We start from the raw sequence: 14,134 nt of genomic DNA, 5'->3' as shown, positions 1-14,134 counted from the left end.
TTGTTTTAGAACAAGTAAAAAGTGATATTAGAGGAGGGCTTTGGGAAGAAAAAATAGAATTTAGAGAACTTTGGTGGCAGGTAACACTGGAAGCTGACAAAGCCCCTGGACTAAATGATTATATTTCTAGAATACCTTTACTGAAGCTAAGGTCTGCAAAACTGAGTTACCAATAGAGGGCATTAATTGCACACTATTAACTGAAGTATAGGATGGGGATATAGTTTGTTTTATTAAGTAATTTTTATGGTAATCTTTATAATTAAATAATTTTTATAGTGAGTTTTTAAAAACAGTTTCAAAAAAACAGTATAAATGATTTATTTTATTTCTTTAATTATGAGTGTGAATGTATTATGGTATTTTAGCCTTTTTATAGTTTGATAATTATTTAATGAATGATGGAATTTCATTGGTAGATTATAAAGGATTTGTAGTATAAATTAGCTGAATTAATTCATGCTGGTTATCTGATGAAGTCAATAGTATGACGAAAACGCTTATGAATGGTTTGTGAAGGCGTTCATGGTTGATGTACACGTGGTTTGTCTTTTAATTTGTCAATAAAATATCATTTTATTTGGTGGACTTGGCTTTGTTCATCGTGAATACTGCTTTGAAGTTTTTTCTTGGTTGCATTTGGCAGTATTATCCATGTATTTGGTTGTTCTTGGTAGGATATTATCATCACCACATGATGAGGTCTGATGGGTGACACATACTGGGGTGTATTAGCATTATCCTCCTGAAGGTGCATATTAGGGAGTCACATAATATGGGTATTATCATGACAACCTAAAAGTGTATGTCAAGGTGACATATAGTGGGGTGGGGGTACTATCATCACCATCTGAAAGTGCATGTTAGGGTGACACATAATGAGGTCCAATGGGTGACCCATAATTTGGGGTATTATCATCACCACCTGAGAGTGCACATAAGAGTGACACATTATTTGGTGATTATAATTACCACCTGAAAATGCATGTCAGAGTGACACATAATGGGGGTTATTATCATCACCATCTGAAAGTGCATGACAGGATGACACATAATGGTGGGGTGCTATTATCACCACCTGAAAGTGCATGGCAGGGTGACACATAATGGGGGGGGTATTATCATCACCACATGAAACAGCATGCCATGGTGACACATAATAATGGTTTTATCATCTGAAAGAACATATCAGGGTGACACTTAATGGTGGGGTATTATCATCACCACCTGAATGGCCATGTCAGCATTACACATAATGGGGGGTATTATCATCACCACATGATGAGGTCTGATGGGTGACACATACTGGGGGGAATTATCATCATCCTCCTGAAGGTGTATATTAGGGAGACACATAATATGGGTATTATCATCACAACCTGAAAGTGTATTTCAAGGTGACATATAGCAGGGCGGGGGTACTATCATCACCACCTGAAAGTGCATGAAAGGGGGACACATAATGAGGTCCAATGGATGAACCACAATGGGGGGTATTATCATCACCACTTGACAGTGCATGCCAGGGTGACACATTATGGGAGGATTATCATTACCACCTGAAATGGCATGTCAGGGTGACACATAATGGGGGGTATTATCACCACCTGAAAGTGCATGACAGGATAACACATAATGGAGGGGTACTATTATCACCACCTGAAAGTGCATATCAGGGTGACACATAATGGGGGGTATTATCATCACCACCTGAAAGTGCATGTCAGCGTTACACATAACAGGTGGGTATTATCATCACCATATGATGAGGCACAGTGGGTGACACATAGTGCATGGTATTATCATCATCACCTAAAACAGCATGTCAGGGTGACATATAATACGGGTGTTACCATCACCTGAAAGAGCATGTCAGGGTGAGACATAATGGTGGGGTATTATCATCACAACCTAAATGCGCATGTAAGAGTGTCACATAATGGGGGATTATCATCACCCCTGAAAGTGTATGGCAGGGTGACACACAATGGGGGGTAATTATCATTACCACATAAAACAGCATGTCAGGGTGACACATAATGGGTGGTATTGTCATCACCACATGATGAGATCTGACGGGTGACACATACTGTGGTGGGGGGGGTATTATCAACATCCTCACGAAGGTGCATATCAGGGAGGCACATAGTATGAGTATTATCATCACAGCCTGAAAGTGTATGTCAAGGTTACATATAGCGGGGAGTATTATCACCACCACCTGAAAGTGCATGCAGGGTGACACATAATTGGAGGATGTGGTCTGATGGGTGATACATAATGGGGGTGATTATAATTGTAATTTATAGTTTCCTCCACTAGAGGTCAGGGTTTATCTATCATTGGATTAATTATTATTTTCTTATTGGATTAATGACCATTAATTGTGCATATTTTAAGGTTTTTATGTACTATTTTTTATGTTTCAATGATTTTTTAGACATATAGTTATATCCATGTTCTTTTTCATTTATGCACTTATTCATTTAGTTAATTAGAAAATTGGGCTTTCATTGGATAACTGTTATGTAATACAGTATTTAAGGGATGTTGCATTATGGTTTGCTATCTGATGAAGTTCTTGTTTTGGGGATGAAAACACAATGAGAAAGTTAAGCGTTAATAACGTATAGTATTTTTCTTGTCATAGTTCGGTTTGTAATTTTTGGCATCAATTTCTTCTAAGTGCTAGTTTATTTCTGTTTCTGGGTATTATAATCACCAACTGAAAATGCATGTCAGGGTAATGTGTAATGGTGAGGTATTATCATCACCACATGATGAGGTCCAATGGGTGGGTGACACATGGTACAGGGTTTTATCATCACTGCATGATGAAGACCGATGGGTGGCACATACTTTTACTTATTTATTTATCTGACATTTGTTAACCTCGTTAGTCCGACTGGGCAGAGACCCTTTTTCAGTGAAGACCTGAGGAGAAAAGCTCCAATATTACAATAGAACATATAGTAGATAAAATTGCCAAAGATTACAGGATTAAACAAGATGAAAAGTTCTAACATGAGATAGCTAGCATAAAATAACAAGGTCAAATTTTTACAAGTGATACAAACTAACTGGATAAAACAAAATGTACATAGAACAAATATGTCAATAACAAGTTATAAAAAATACAGCATAATGAGGATGTATATGAAGAAGGTTAACTTAGACTACAGACAGTTATGAGGCAGGATAGGAGGATAGTTGTAGGGAGAGGACAAGTGTAAAGTGAAAACAGAAGAAACCCCTGGGTACTAGGTATGTAAGAAAGCATCTTAGAATGGAAATTAGTGTAAGAATACAGAAATTGAATGTTGAGAGAACATCAGTAAGATTAATAAAGTTTATTGATATGTTGGAGATGGGCAAAAAATTATGGGGGATAGGAAGATAAGTTATTTGGGTCATTGCAAGGGCATAACTATGACTTGTGGAAGGTTTCTTTTAGTGTTGTTTTAAAGGAGCTGGAGTTAGTGATAGTTCTGACTTGTAGTGACAGTTTGGTCCAGACATTTTTGACAGAATAGCTGTAAAGTAGTTTGCCAGTGTTCTTATTGGGGCTATAAACTTGCAGTAGGTACTGTTGCAAGCTACAGATAGCATGGCTGGGAGTATACAGGTGGGTAAGATTAGAGAGAGAGAGAGAGAGAGAGAGAGGGCAATATGATGGATCATGTAAGACTGAGTGAGCTGTGAGAAGCTAGGGTAGTAGAATTTGGTACTGAAATTCCAGCCACTGCAGATTTTTTAGGCCTATATAGTGATGGGTACAATAGGGTAGGTTAGAGACAAATCTTGCAATTCTGTTGCAGGTAAGTTCTTGTTTAGTGAGGAGATCAGATTGGAGGTTTGTGAGTATAACGGCAGCATATAATAGTGTGGGGAGTAGAAAGGCTTGTGCAAGGGAGAGTCTGGAGGAATAAGTGAGAAATTTATATCTGTATAGTAGTCCAAGTTTTTGATGAGTCTTTTTAATGCATTGCTGAGTGTAAAGATATAATTTTAGGTGGTCATTGATAATAATTCCGAGAAGTTTTGTGTGAGGCTCAGCAGATATGGCTGTGTTGTTCAGGGAGGTAACAGAAAAGGTAGTTTTATGATGCTGGAGAGTTATTAGGAGGAACAGGAGAAGTTTAGTTTTCTTAGGGTTCAGTAGCAGTTGGTTAGAAATAAGCCATCTTTTGACAGATTGAAGGGACTCTTGGGTGAGACTATGAAAGTTAATAATGTTGTCAGAACAAGAGGTGATTGTGGAATTATCTGCATATTGAATAATAGTATAGAGCAGAAAAGAAGAGTGAAGATCGCTAATAAAGATATTGAAAAGTAGGGGTCCAAGGATGGAGCCGTGGGGCACAACAGTTTGAACAGGTAGAAAGGGAGAGATGCTAGATTGCCATTTTACAGCCTGGAATCTGTTAGAGAGGTAGCTGGAGAACCTGGATAGGGTAGAATTAGCAAGGTTAAGCAAAGTACATTTGAATAGAAGTAGTTTGTGGGAAACAGTGTTGAAGGCTTTGGACAGATCAAGAACAAGCTTGTTTTAGCTCAGCAGGTCCTGTTTTGGTGTCATGCAGACTACAAGAGCAGCAGAAATGAGAAAAGACAGACTTTGATTGATTTTAAGTACCTCTGTTTACTTATATTTGCTTAAATTTGCTTACTGCACTTTATTTAAGTCATTTTCTCCCTTATTGCATCTATTTTAACTGCATTTACTGTTTTTGGCTACACACTCAAGTGTGCTAGCCTGCACTGTGTTTAAAGTGAATTTATTGCTGTTTTAAGAGTATTTTTTGCAGTTTAACAAAATAATAAATAAATTCTAGCTTGTTTGCTTGTTTTCCTGCCGTTTTCTGTTACTAGAATAGTCCGGAAACAGATTTGCTGTATTCAGGACTGTATTGGAGTTTCTGAGTTCCCCAGACCTTTCTGTGATAGAGGAAGTGGGAGTGATGAGCACTGAACAGCCTATCTACTACAAGAGGAGTGGTTTCCAGATCTGAAATTGTACCTTATTGGCCATTTTGGGTTGCATTTCTATCCCTTTTAACTTTCTGTCTTAAAACCTCATATTTGCACGGGTTTGTGTGATGGGCAGCACCACTAAGCTAGGGTAAACTATTACTGGTGCCAGAAAGTGTACTCTTCAAATTTTCCCTTAGGTCTTGCTAGTTCTCATCTTTTATGCCACATAATGCACTCACTCAGGTCACTCCACAACAGGTACAGATATGACTCGATCATTGTCCATGTTGGTGTGAATGACCTGAGATGCACTTCCCTGGACTACATGAAAAGAGATATAGAGGAGTTCTTGGATCATATAGCCCAAGTGGATATGACCCTAGCCCTGAGAAGCATCTTACCATCACCCAGAGTGATACCACAGTACAAACAAAAATGACTGACTTCAATAATTGGCTAAGTTTCTGGTGTCATTCTAAGGGGATCCAGTATCTGTATGTCTGGGATGACATGACTGACAGACCTTGATGCTTTGCCAGAGATGGTCTGTATCTGTCACCCCTGGGATTCTGGATACTGGCCAAGGCCCTTGCCACCCCTATAGTGCCTTTTTTAGGCAATTTCCAGAAGACCAAATTACCATCATAGCAGCTACAAACAAATGCAATCTGAGGGTTATACTACTCAACTCTAGAAGTCTAAATCTCAAGATGCACTTGTTCAAAGCATTCCTTAAAATGGAGAACATCAACATTTGTACAGTAACTGAGACCTGGTTCAAAGCACCTGAAAGGACCCCTGCACTACCAGGCTATAGTTCATACTACACTTTTCAGCCCCAAAATGTGGACCGAAGCCCTAAAGACGGTGGTGTCTCCATATTCATAAAGGATATGCACACCTTCAGGCTAGTAGCTCAACATAACACATCAGAGATACTCCAGATACAACTAACACTGGTAAGACTGCAATCCAGGTTGTTGCCTGCTATAGAGCCCTCACCATGTCCCAAGACTCTCACTCCACTTTTCTAAGCAGCCTGGAAAATATTAAGGTCCAACCCAACACACTCATACTGGGTGACTTTAACTACCCCTTTATTAACTGGGAAAACTACTCAAGTACTAACACACTTGCCCAATGTTTCCTGGAATTCATTCATTCCGATGCCCTGGACCAGCTCATTCTTACCCCCACTAGGGGTAGTAACATCCTCAATTTGGTTATTACTAATATGGGAGACCATTGCTCTACACCAATTGTCAACTCCTCCCTGGTCAGACCTGACCACAAGCTAGTCACCATGGATATCCAAATCCCACCCACACCCCCCACAAAGGTAACCACCATGAAAAACTTTTCCAAAGCTAACTTTGGGCTTCTAAAAACTGAGGTGGCTAACTTCACAATGCCCATGCAAATGGAAAATAAATGCAGGACTGCTGAATCATAGTCCCATGCACTGTACGGACACATACACAAATGCATGGAATAGGCCATACCCAATAGAACCAAGATGCTCTCCTCCAAAAAATGGAAGCCAATCTGACAGTCCCCTGCCATAAACAAACTCTACAACAGAATGAAGAAACTGTTGCAGAATAAGGCAAAGTCCCAAGACTGGAAAATCTCCCTTGTTATCCTCAACAAAAAGCTGAGATCTCTCATAAAATCTGCTAAAGCTAGCTATGAAAACAAAATTGCAGCAGACAATAAAGACAACCACAAAGCCTTCTATAGCTATGTCAAAAATCTACAAGGCAATGCTCAGATCTGCTCTGAGCTACTACACAACGGAAACTCCTATACTGAGCCAATAGACATTGCCAGTATACTGGTAGACAGATTCAGTGCCAACTTTATCCTCCTCTCACCCCTTAAAGGGCCAATCGCAATACCAGAGAAATGCCTAGTACCCAATATTATAGCTGTACAGGTTAAAGTCGCACTGTCCAAGGCCAAGAATACAGATTCCATGGGACATGTCAATATCCCTGGCTGTGTTCTACATGAATTACAAAATGGGCTGGCACCACACTGGTGTTCCCTGTTCAATCACAGCCTCACTTCAGGCTTTTTCTCCACCAAATAGCGCACTGCTACAGTCATCCCACTCCATAAAGGAAGTGTGACTATGGACCCTGGGAACTACTGCCCCATTAACCTGATGAGTCTGGTATGTAAGGCTATGGAGTGCATCATCATGGACCTATTAAACAGAGACATAGGGAATCTCCAGACTCTCGCCCCCACGCAGTTTGGATTTGTGAAGGGTAGATCATGTCTGCTTAACCTGGCAGAGTTCTTGGAGTCTGTCACCAGAGCTGTGGACGAAGGCAAGGTAGTTTACACAGCCTACCTCGATCTGGCCAAGGCATTCAATACAACTCCTCACTTAGGAACCATAAATAAACTCACTAAACTAGGCATCAACCCCTATGTCAGAAGGTGGGTTGCAAACTGGCTCACTGATAGAACCCACACTGTGAAAGTAGCAGACTCCAAGTTAGACTACCAACCAGTCATGAGTGGAGTCATACACAGGGATTGGTCCTGGGTCCTCTCCTGTTTGACATCTACTTTTCTGAAGTCCAGGCCAAAACAAAGGGACTCTGGCTGACCAAGTTCGCAGACGATTGCAAACTGGGAGCCATTATTAGCTCTAAAAATTATCTTGACATTCTACAGAAAGGCCTCACAGAGACCAATTACTGGTGTCAGAACCATGTCCTTAAGCTCAATGCCAAAAAATGCATCTTCATTCCCTTTGGGAAGAACACAGTACCCATGAATTACCACATCAACAGTAGTCCACTGAACACTGAAGGTGTTATAAGAGATCTGGGAACACAAGTGGATAGCAACTGACAATCACATTACCACTGTGATCAGAAAACTCTTCTATTGGCACATTTCATTTCAATGGGGTTTGCATCCAGGAAGAAAGAGGTCATTGACTCTCTCTACTCTTCCCTCATTAGACCAATTATCGAGTACAGTTCCCCATTTGGCATGTGCCTCACTAGACCTATGCAACAACTAGAAAGACCACAAATATACCTCACTAAGAGGATCCTAGACCTTAAACACCTGCCTTATGTGGACAGACAAAAAAAACTCCATCTTTTCTTGGTATCATATTACCTAATTAGAGGCGATCTCTGCTTGCCCTACAAAGCCATGTCATACCCAGCACTGTTAGATATGCTGCATCTAAAGAAATCCCAACCCCTCCATGCCACATGTTCCAGAGACCTCAACCTCATTACCACAATCAATAGGACTTGATGGAGGGACAGATTCCTAACCCAGGGATTGCCCATACTCTGGAACAGACTTCCCTTACACGTCAAGCAGAGCACCTCACTGAATCTCTTCAAGAGAAATCTTGACGAGTGGATGGGAAATAGAAAATTCACCCCAGGGATCATTTCAGTGACCCTGCTTGACAGAGGCTCTGGGTAATAACATCGGGCGGCACTATGACGGAATCCTTTGGGCTAGGCTTATAAAGGCTCCAGGACCATTAGCCTAACACACACCTATGACACTAAGAAATAAGCTGGTTACTAACATATTATTGTCATAGGATTTTGCAGTTATATTAATGAAGGATGTAAGAGCAGTATCAGTACTGTGCTTTGGGTGAAAACCATGATGATAGGGGGTAAGAAGATGTTCTTGAAGGAGGTAATCAAGGAGCTGTTTGTGTATGCATTTTTCCTGAATTTGAGACAGGGGAGATAGGATGGCATTTGGTCTGAAATTAGAGGGATCGGGATGCATTACTACCTTTGTGAAGGGGAATGATATACATTTTTTTCCAGATATTAGGCACAGTGTTTTCCTGGATGGATCTATTGAGTAGTATGAAAATGAGGAAGGCGATAGAATTAGCTATTTACAAATTGTGGAGGTAGGTTATCAACTGATGGAGAACAAGTTTTAAGTTTTGAGAGAAGGGACTTGATGAAGGCTGTAGAAATAGGTTTGAAAGAAGGCAGTAGAATGGGTGGACATAGGAGGTGTGGGGTTGCTGATGTTTTTGGTCAGGGTGCAGACTGACTCAATGAAGAATGAACTAAGGAAGGTAGCAGTCTCTGTGGAAGAGCTTTTAGGGCAGGGGTCAGGGGAAGATGGGCATCCCAGATTTAGTAGTATGCTTACAGATTGCCAACATTTTGAGGGTTAGAGTAAGGGTTATTAAGTGGTTTTAGGAAAATGTTTTGTCAAGGGTGACTTTTTTTGGTTAAGTTATGGAGCTCTCTATAGTTTGAAGATCGGCGGAGGATATGAATTTCTTCCATTTTTTCCATGCTCTCTTATTCATAAGTGTTCGGGTGGCTTGAGTAAGCCAGGGAGCAAAATCAGTTTTGAGCCTTATTTTCCTAAAGGGTGCCAGAGAGTTGAGTGTTTCTATAAAGATATTGTTAAAAGCTAGGACTGCTTCCTCTAGAAGGAGATTATGGAAGAAAGACCAATGAATCGAAGAGTGCAGATGGTTAAAAGTGTCTGGATTAAAATTTGAGTGTTTATGACAGTTTATGAAAAGCTGGGGTTTATGTAGCTGGGAAGAATTCTAATAATGATGGTGGGATGGGGATCACTAAGGGTGTCAGGCAGGGTAGATAGGTTATGGTAGAGATTAGGACTGCAGGTGAGGAACCAGCCAATAGTTGAACCTAAGTTGGTGCTTGTTTAATCAGGTTGGATCCAAGATAAGCTAGGTGAAGCCAAAGAGTATGATGGAGGAGTTTTGGGAATCATTGTCAAGGATGTTACAATCAGTTTTTACATCACCCATGACAACGGTTTCATAGAGGATGGTTTGAGTGATCCAAGAGAGAAAGTTTTCTAGGATAGGGATGTTATTTCCTGGGGGAATGTAGATAGAGACAATAGCTAAATTATGAGTGTTAATTAGACAGTTTGCTATGAGAATTTCAGCGGAGTGAAAATCTGGAATGGTAATTGGGAGATGGTGAAGGGTGAATTGGTTGAAGTACAGAATAGCAACACCTCCACCTTTATTTTTAAGACTATAATATTGGAGTATGTTATCGCCTGGTGGAAGCATTTTGGTGTTGGTAATATGAGGTTTAAGCCAGGTTTCAGCGAGGCATAGTATATAAGGGGTATGTAAGGACATCCAGGCATGAAAGGAAGAGACGTTGTTCATAATACTTTGAATGTTCATAGATAGTAATGAGATTTTTGGTGGGAGTGGATGCGGGTATCTGGGGAAAAGTTTTAGGGGTGGGGTTATGGAGGAGTGAGGGGTGGGCTGGGAGTAGGGAGCTAAGGTAAGGACCAGGGTTTGGATATATGTCTACTGACAGTGACAGGTGTAAAATAAGATGTCTGAGTGGAGTAAAGTCATTCATTTGGAGGTTATTTTTTGTTTTAGTTTTCAGTGGGAGTGTAGACAGTAGGAACAGTTTCATTTTATGTAAAGTAGATTTAGGATGAATAAAGAGTGGTGGGGCTACAGGAAAAGAATGAATGGGAGAGTGAGTGGCTTGGGGTGAGGTAATAGTAGGAGACAAGTTCCTGGGTGGGAGAGGTGAAGTTAATAATTAGGAAGCCATTTAAGTTTGATTTTGGGACAAACATAGTTTGGCAAGCCTGGGGATGGGGGGTAGAGGGTAAAAGTCTATAGTAGTGTGGGTTGACTGAAGTAATTAGGAAGATGTATTTGACTGGCGAGGTCTGGAGGAAGTTGGGAAGAGGAAAGTTGTGTGGTTAAAGGGGGTAGAGTATAAATCAAATGAAAGTGGGGGTGGTTGGAAATGGGGGTAGTGTAGGGGAGTGGAATGAGCCTGAGTGCAGCAAGGGAAAACAGAGTGGGTTGGGCCAGGTCTCAGAAGACTGTGGAGTACAGAAACAATCTGTGAAAAATTGAGTATTTTCGCCAATTACCAGTCCAGCATTAGCGTATCTAGAACAGAAAAGTCAGCTGTAGTAGTAATCAAATGGGGGAAAACTTAGTTACAGGAATGCAAAATGCAAAAAAAATGTTGCTTTGGAGAAGGGGATGGGTTCAAAGAAAGAAAGAATACAAAAGGAAATTAAGATAGCAAAAATATGAAAACCAGTTCGGGGGGGGGAATACAAGAAATATGAAGCAGGGTGAAAAGTTGGGTAAATATGCAAAGGGGGGGCAGTATTCTTATCAGTGCCTGAAAGTGCATCACAGGGTGATACATAATGGGGGGTGTTATCATCACTACATGAAATTGCATCTCAGTGTGACACATAATGGGGGATATTATTATCACCACCTGAAACAGCATGTCAGAGTGAGACATAATTGGGGGTATTATCATCAACACCTGAAAATGCATGATATGGTAACACATAAAGGGGGGTATTATCACCACCTGAAAGTGCATGATAGGATGACATGTAATGGAAGGGTATTATCATCACCTAAAGTGCAAGTCAGGATGGCACATAATGGGGCTGTTATTATCACCACATGATAAGGTTTCATATGTGACACTTAATGCCGACTATTACCACCATTTGAAAGTCCATGTCAAGGTGGCACATAGGTTCTAGCACAGCATTACCACATGGGTCAAATGATGATAATAATCCTGAAACTATGTGTAATCAGGTGTTTTTAGATTTACTAAATCTATGAAAACCTTACATACTAATGTGTGACATTTAAAGTTGTTTAAAGCATGCAAATTTAAGGGTATCACACCAAGGGGGTTACGCATTCATTTACAACCCCTAGTTAGTCATATGGATGACATTTTGTTACAGGAATGGGCCATAGTGCAACAAAATGCTACTATGCATTTTATAGGAATACTAATGACATATTACGAATGCAGGGTTGTTCAATCCATGGCTGAAATTTCTAAAATTTATGATGAGGTTAAACCTTTTGAAGCAAACCTTTTTACATTACATGTTTTCACAAGCTCACTAAAGACCTTATTGACATTGAGAAACAACTCAAGGAAAGGAAAATTCACAAATTTAACAGGGATTCTAGGGATTATAGTCAGGGAAAGACTTCTGGAACCAGAAACGTTAAATTTGTAAATCAGGACTTAGTACGCAACTCAAATAAAAGGAAGAGGAATACGTCCACTTTGAAAAAAAAATAGGTTTCTGGTGAGGAGTCTTCCTCCATAATGGATACAGAATGCTAACATAGACAAGAGTCACCAGTCCCAAAAAAATGCAGTTTGGGAAACCCTTTGGACTAGGAGATGAAGGGGTGGTTGAAAACATAAATCAGGCGCCAGCTTTAGAAACAGTGTTACAACCACTCATACCATAATAATTGATCATTGTAATGTACATGATACATCTTCTGTAGTGTTGTCTGATGTGGAAATATAGTTGTTGAACTAGGGATTAATCTTTGTGCCTGATTTTTGTGTCAGAGGATGTGTTTGCCAATGATGTTATTTCATTTTCTCATTTGTTAAATTTAAGGCTACATTTTGGTAATGATTCCTCTTTTCAGTCTTTCACAGATTTTATATTTCATAAGTCCAAATTTATGCCCCCTATGAATAAACATGTAGCCACCTCCAGCAATGTGTTCTCAAAGAGCTACATTTCAGGAGGCCAGCTTTAAGTGTTTTGAGAAATAATCTAAGCCTTCTAGAGTTTCAGGCATTGACAAACCTAGAAAATAATACCAATTTGGTTATTTTTCCTGCTGATAAGGGAGGTGTGATTGTCATTATGGAATGGTCTATGTATCTTGAAGAAGCTGATCAACAACTGTCAGATTATAGGTTCTATATTAAAATGTCTATGGATCCTACTTACAAATTTAAGAAAGAAATAGATCTGTTTTTCAGCTTGCTCTGGATGAGGGTATTGTCAGGCAGACAGTTGTGTTTCATTTAACCATACCTGACCCCCAACCTCAATATTTATACTTACTACCCAAGATAGACAAAGGTCTGCATAAACCCCTGGGTAGGCCGATTGTTTCTGGCAATGAGCCTCTTACAGAACCTTTATCAGCTTTCCTCACAAAGTATCTTAAACCATTGTTATGGGCAGTTAGAGCTAGGATCCAAGACACTACAGAATTTTTGAATGTTATATCTGAGATGCAATTAGAACCGGGATGGGCTATGGACATTTTAGATGTAACATCCCTATATACTAATATTCCACATTGAGCAGGCCTTATGGCCTTGGATTTTTAGTTAAATTGGGTCCCATTGTACAGCCTTGGGTTCAACACATTTCTTTTGTGTCTTACGGAACATGTTCTAACAAAGAATGTTTTTTACTTTAATGTGGAATGTTATTGGCAGATTAAAGGGACAGCAGTGGGTGCTTCTTTTGCACCCATCCATGCAGATCTTTTCGTGGGTTATTTGGAAGAACAAATAATATGATGCTACCCACAACTTGTTTTTGGATGAGATTGATATCTGGCTTAGGTATTTGGATGACTGCTGGATGGTGTGGAGGTCAGACATTGTTTATTTAAATGACTTTTTGAATATTTAAATGACAACAAATGGAGCATTCATTTTTCTTTACATTATGACTTCAAAAACATTATATTTTTGGATATTCAGAGTTCGTGTAATAGTGAGGGCACTTTGGATAGTAATGTTCAACAAAAATATTCACAATTTAATACATTATTGCATGCCTCCAGTTTCCATCAGAAGCATATTATTCGGAATATCCCCAAATCACAATTGTTATGAATATGCAGGTTTTGTTCTTCTGATCAAACATTTGATTATCAACAAAAGGATCTTATTAATAGGTTTTGGGAACGTGGTGACAATAAGGAACATATTATGAAAACTAGTACTAGGACTTCAGGTCAGGCTAGGTCATCTTTGCTAACATATCAACAAATGGACCAATGAATGAACAAGATCATTAGGTTAATTACCAGTTATGGTCGCAATACTTCTGATTTTATCTATGTTATACAGAAACACTGGGATATTTTGCTTTTGCATGACAGGTTGTGTGATATTCTTGCCTCCATAATGTGGCAAAGCACTGAGGGGATTCTTTAACCATTATAAAAATAAGAATAAAGTTGGCTTTTGATATTTGTATCAGACCATGACTGATGGTCCCAAATAATGTATTCTGTCTAGAACTATTAGAACGTTTTGATCAGAGTGGCTTTGATCTCATTAAAATT

The sequence above is a fragment of the Protopterus annectens genome, chromosome 17.part0, assembly GCF_019279795.1.
Source record: "Protopterus annectens isolate FY-2018-M chromosome 17.part0, PAN1.0, whole genome shotgun sequence".
Taxonomy (NCBI): domain Eukaryota; kingdom Metazoa; phylum Chordata; order Ceratodontiformes; family Protopteridae; genus Protopterus; species Protopterus annectens.
This window is presented reverse-complemented; position numbering follows the sequence as displayed.